At 41.8% G+C, this 6,316-nt stretch overlaps 1 pseudogene; it reads left to right on the top strand.

Annotated features, from left to right (window-relative positions):
- The first annotated feature begins 2,018 nt into the window (after nt 1-2,018).
- LOC124974379 (KH domain-containing, RNA-binding, signal transduction-associated protein 1-like) lies at nt 2,019-3,320 on the top strand (annotated as a pseudogene).
- Nucleotides 3,321-6,316: the final 2,996 nt, after the last annotated feature.

The raw sequence follows: 6,316 nt of genomic DNA, 5'->3' as shown, positions 1-6,316 counted from the left end.
AAAAAGCATCACTACCCACTCATGGGTCAGGGTAGAAACTTGGTTTCTTAGTTAGTCTTAATTTCTGACCTTCCTATCATTCCCAAACTCCAGTCTATGAGAAAAATCAGGTTGATTCTATATCCACAGTGTACCTCCAACTGTTACCATCTCCTCTTGCAAGCATCCTAACCTAAGTCATCACTATCTGCTGCCAGGTTCCTGCAGTGGCTATCTAACCAATGTCCCTGCAGCCACTCTGTCCTCCCATGCCACTCCCTCAAGCCATTGACTGGATAGTACTGAGACAGATCTTCGTGAAGCAAAATAAGACAAAATTGATTCATGTCTTTCCCCTGCTAAAATCTCTGAATGACTTCCAACTCTGCTTAGCAAACACTTCTTACCCTGCCTTAAACATCATGTGGGATCTGGCTCCTGACCATCTGCTAACTTTCCATCCTCATTCCATGTTCCTGTTCCCCTTGTCACTATTCCTCAGCCCTCCCTGGCCTTCTGACAGTTTCTAGAACACTTCTTGATCTTTTCCAACTCAGGAGATTTGCACCTGCTGTTTTCTTTCCTTCTCTGGCTCTCAGCCCGTATGTTCCTCATTTTTCATGCTTCATTTTAAATTTAACAATTTCACAGAGGCTTTTCTTGGCCATTCTCTCCCCTTATTTCTTCTCTATCACTATGTCTGGTTGATTTTTTTTTTCCTTAGGACTTACTTCTACCTAAAACTACTCAAGCATGGAAGCAGACTGGGTGCCTCCATATGGTTTGGAAAATCAATTGGTCTTATTAAAAATCAGGGGAAGGCTGGGGCCTAGAAAATGTTATTATAGGAGTCATGGGTACAAAAAGTAATTTTTTTTGTTTACCAACCAAAACTCCTTGTACTTTACTTCTGCCTCTGGCAGGGGTGGTTAGTATAGGTGGCAGCGTGTCACCAGTGTATGTCTGTTGACTGCCTATGATGAATACTTTTTGCTAAAGTTAATTCAAAAGATATCTATCATTGTTCTTGGGTTAACTACTATTTGCATCTCTCTTCTGTTTCTTTAGTACACTGGAAAGAAAGCTCTGTTTTCCTTCTTGTGGGGTGAGCCATAAAGGCACATTCACTACCACTCTGGGAAATTCATTCTGTTTTTATTCCACTGTGATGTTAAGCCCACCAGGGGCACCTTCTCAGGACAATCATTTTGCATTTCTACTTGCTATTTTTTTCTTGCTCATAACATTGTCATACTTCTTAGGTGCCTGCTTCAAAGGAACCATTACTAGAGAGAAAATGAATAAGACAAAGAAAGAAAGACGTGACACCAAAAGAGGCTGGCTGGGCCAGAGTACAGGAAAGGTCGGCACAAACAATCTCTACTCCAGCCTGTTCTAATTATCTCCCTGCTTAGTTCAAGGATAGCTTCCCTGTGACTGTCATGAGCTGTGACTTCAGCTCAAGGTATTTGAGTACACAAATTAAACACCACCAACATGGTAATGATGCTCAGTACCACACACTAATTAAAATCAGCCAATGGTAGCCACAAGAACCCTACATGAGAGCCATGATGCCTGAGAGGGACAGAAGTAGCAGAGGGAATAAGGGAGAGCCAAACATCTGGGCTCTGCATAAGCCCAAATATTGGCCATTATTTAGCAGAGTTTCAAGCAGAGCAATGCTGAAGAAATGTTCTATTTTTGGAGAGATTTTGGAAAATCTAATTAAACAACAATAAAAACATTGCATATTTATTAGTAAAGCAGCATAAGCATTGGAGGGGAAATAGGTAGAAAGCAAAATGAATTCTGGTCCAAATTCTAAGTCTATCTCTGAGTCTTAAAAACAAGCAGCCCTCCTACCTCTATTCCTCCAAATCAAAAAATAAAGCTTTGGTCATTTCCAGTGCTCTTTCTCTGGGTCACTTGGTCAGTTTCCTTCGCTGTCCCTCACGCTCTCCTACCTCTGCCAACTGCCGCTGGGACCTCTGCAGTGTCACTTCCTCGCTCGCTCTATCGCTTGCACATCCTCCCCAATGCAGCGCCCGGAAGATAGTGCTGCGCGCATGACCCGGTCCTCTCGGGCCGCAGCTGCTCCATGGACCCTCAGGTGCCCACCCCTTGGCGCATCAGACACTGTCTCGGGAGCCGCCGCTGCCTCACCTGTCCCGGGGAGGCGAAGGGGGTTCTGAGGAGGCACCTGGGCCTCACCAGTCATGCAGCCACCACCACTGTTGCCGCCCTCAGCCATGGCCAAGGTCAAGATGGAGCTGGAAAACAAGTACCTGCCCGAACTCATGACTGAGGACTGGCTGGACCCGTCCTTTACTCATGCCATGCAGCTTCTGATGGCAGAAATTGAGAAGATTCAGAAAGGGATTCAAAAAAGGATGATGAGGAGAATTGCTTGGATTTATTTTCCATTAAGAACGTGAAGTTGAAAGAGTGGGTGCTGATACCTGTCAAGCAGTACCCAAAGTTCAATTTCGTGGGGAAGATTCTTGGACCACAAGGGAATATGATCGAAAGACTGCAGGAAGGAACTGTGAAAAGATCTCTGTGTTGGGAAAGGGTTCAATGAGAGACAAAGCCAAGGAAGACGAGCTTCTCCAAAGGTGGAGACCCAAGGTGAATATGCCCACGTGATTATGGATCCGCATGTCTTCATTCAAATCTTTGGACCCCCATGTGAGGCTTCTGCTCTTATGGCCCATGCCATGGAAGAGGTGAAGAAATTTTTACTACCAGATATGATGGATGATATCTGCCAGGAGCAATTTCTAGAGCTGTCCTACTTGGATGGAGTACCTGAGCCCTTGTGGACATGGGGTACCAGTGAGAGGCTGGGGTGCTGCACCTCCACCTCCACCTGTTCCCAGGGGCTGTGGTGTTGGACCACCTTGGGGAGCTTTGGTGCTGGTATCCTAGTGAGAGGTGCCATCACCAGAGGTGCCACTGTGCCCGAGGAGTGCCACCCCCACCTACTGTGAGGAGTGCTCCAGCACCAAGAGCACAGGACAGCAGGCATCCAGAGAATACCTTTGCCTCCACCCACTGCACCAGAAACAGATGAAGAATGTGGATATGATGATACATATGCAGAACAGAGTTATGAAGGCTGCAAAGGCTATGAAGAGCCAAGGGGACTCAGAATATTATGACTATGGACATGTGGAGGTTCAAGATTCTTATGAAGCTTATGGCCAAGATGACTGGAATGGGACCAGGCCATCACTGAAGGCCCCTCCAGCTAGGCCAGTGAAGGGAGCATACAGAGAGCACCCATATGGACGTTGTTAAAAACAAACAGGAGGGGAAAATATCAGTTATGAGCAAAGTTGTTACTAATTTCTTGTGTCTCCCAGGATTCCTGTTGCTTTACCCACAACAGACAAGTAATTGTCTAAGTGTTTTTCCTCTTGGTCCCCTTCTTCTCCCCACTTTCCTCCATTCTTAACACCTGCATTCTGGCTTCTGTATGTAGTATTTTAAGATGAGTTAAAATAGATTTAGGAATATCAAATTAATTTTTAAGTGTGTAGATGCTTTTTTCTTTGTTGTTTAAATATAAATATAAATGTAATTTTTATAATAAAAAAAGAAGTTGAGTAAAAAAAAAAACCTGTTAGTTTAAAAAGTGGCAATGCTTGCTTAAAGGTTCTGAAGTAAAGACTTGTTAACTTTCTCTTAGTTTTGATATGAGGCATCCCATAAAGTTGTAGTTGCAGAATCCCAAACTAGGCTACATTTCAAAATTCAGGACTGTTTAAGATTTAAAATCACAATCATTAACAACAGGAGGTGCCACCATGCAAAAGTGAGCTCAGATGTCTCTAGAAATGCTTTCTTTAAAAGCACATGGTGGTTGATTCTTAAGTTAAATTTTAATATGAAAGATTCTCATGAATTAAATAGTTGATGCAATTTTAATGTTAATTGATTTAAAACAGAAAACAACAAAATTAAGTTTGTAAAACTGACTTTTTCCATTATGTGGGTTTTGAAATCTAGCCCAGACATTCGGTGTTGAGAGATACTTAGTGGGGAGTAAGTTTTGAAGAGGTCGATTGGGGCATAGGGGCTGGCCATCTAAATTTAATTTGATGTAGAACGTTTTAGCTACATTCTTTCAGTAGTAGTACTAATAATTAAAGTTGCACTATTCAGGAAGAATAAAAGTATTTTGTCCATTTGAGATTCTGCACTCCACAAAAAGCTCATTTGGACACTGGAGTCAAAAGCTGAATTTTTTCATTTAGTTGACAGTTGTCAGTATTGAACTGTTCCCAAGGTAGTCAAGTATGTTTTAACACTAGCATGATAGAAAAAGGGACACTGCAATTGAATGAAAAAGGAATCAAAATTCACTTTGTACCTATGTTAAAGTCCTAGTTGGATTTGTACCATACTCCTATTTTGTTCTTGGAAGATTAAATGCTACATGTATAAGTCTGCCTAAATAGGTAGCTTAAACTTATGTCAAAATGTCTGCAGCAGTTTGTTAAAAAAGTTTAGTCCTTTAAAAAAAAAAAAGCTTTGAATCTCAGGTTGCTAGTATATAAAATAAGCCAGTAAGGCTGGTTCCAGGTTGTCTCCATTTTTCAGTGATGTGTGATAATTACCATTTGGAGATTACATACAGTTTAGCAAGTTGTTCTTTATTTTATGATAACCCTAATATTAGAGATTGGAGTGAGAAGCTCCTGGGGAATATCAAGTCATTACAAGTAATTTGTAGTAGGCATAATCTGCTTGTATTTAATAGGGACCTGAATGCATATAATTTTCAGAACTTGCAGTATTTCTGATTGGTTTGGATTGGTGGGAAATTCTTGCCTCCTACAATGGTTTAGCCCAGGACCCTGAACTTAGAGGAAGTGAGGGGATTGAGCAGAAGAGAAATAGCTTTGGCAGCTATCTTCCCCACTGGCGATGGTTCCTCACCAGGGTGCAAGCCTGATGATGAGAACCTCTGCTGGGATTGACTAGACAGCTCAATTTTTGCTATGACCTTTTCCATTCATACTCAGCCTTACATTATTACATTGTAACCAAAATACCTGATAAGAACAACTTAGAGGAGGGAAAGTTTATCTTGGGCTCATGGTATCAGAGGTTTGGTCCATTACTAGCCAACTCCATTGCTGTGGGTCTCAAGTGAGGCAGAACATCGTGGTGGAAAGGTGTAGAAGCCAGGAAAGAGAGAGGAGAGATGTGGGGGGGGGTGGAGAGAGAGAGAGACAGAGAGACAGAGAGACACAGAGAGAAAGAGAACCTGAGGAGCCAAGGATAAAATAAAATCCCCAAGAGCACACCCACAGTGACCTACTTCCTTCAGCCATGCCTGCCTGCCTACAGATACCACCCAGTAGTCAACTGAAATTATTAATCCATCAAATGGATTAATTCACTGATGAAGTTAAAGATTTTGTAATTCAATCATTTTACCTCTGAACCTACCCAGATCATAAAATTTATCATTCCAGAAGGATTTATGATATATTCTCAAAACTATATCCATAAGGTTTTCCCAGATCTTGAACTAAACTAGCTGGACCATATTCTTATAGCCGGGAAAGAGAAGCCAGTGACCAGGTATTTCTGGGTCAAGGAAAACTATGTCCTTAAAAAACTAGATATGTTCTGTGCAGCAAGAAATATTTATAGAAACCAGCAATATTTGTTTGTTTCCTATACCAAGGCAGTGATACTCTTCCAGATTTTTCAGAACTGAGTTCTCATGGTTTGGATCAGACATCCCAAGTAAACCAGTCAGCCAAATTGTCCAACAGCATAGCAAAGAAAAATGATAGAGCATAGCAAAATGAGGCAAATGGGTTCTGGGTTTTGAGGTCATAAACACAGGTTAGGAGCATCATACCAATTGCTTCTATCCCCTGACACATTTCCATTTTAAGGTTAAGCAGGTTTAATTACACTGCTCATTTTCCTACCTTTGCTCCTTTCTGACATTACATAAGATATTTTAGGAACAGAGAAAGGTTAATGGGCCTGATAGGGTCTGAAAATAACTTCCTTAATTAAGCTTGCAGAACACATCTTTTCATTTCTTTTAATGACCTGTCTTGGTTGAAAAGGACCCAAAGCTCCTGCAGTTCAGTGTGGGTCCTGCTTGTATGAAACCATAGCTTTGTCTTTGATGACATCCCTGATCCAGGCAAGCACTGTCATCAGCAGGGGAGCAGAAGTTGGCAGACAATGGGAAGAAAAATCTGGAAATTTACCTTTGTGGGTTTGGACACTTACAGATCCAGAGCTCAACCTACTTTTGTGGAGTAGATAGTTAGATATGTCCCTCCTCAAATTGTATCAT

Source organism: Sciurus carolinensis, unplaced genomic scaffold, assembly GCF_902686445.1.
Source record: "Sciurus carolinensis unplaced genomic scaffold, mSciCar1.2, whole genome shotgun sequence".
Lineage (NCBI taxonomy): Eukaryota > Metazoa > Chordata > Mammalia > Rodentia > Sciuridae > Sciurus > Sciurus carolinensis.
This window is presented reverse-complemented; position numbering and strand designations above follow the sequence as displayed.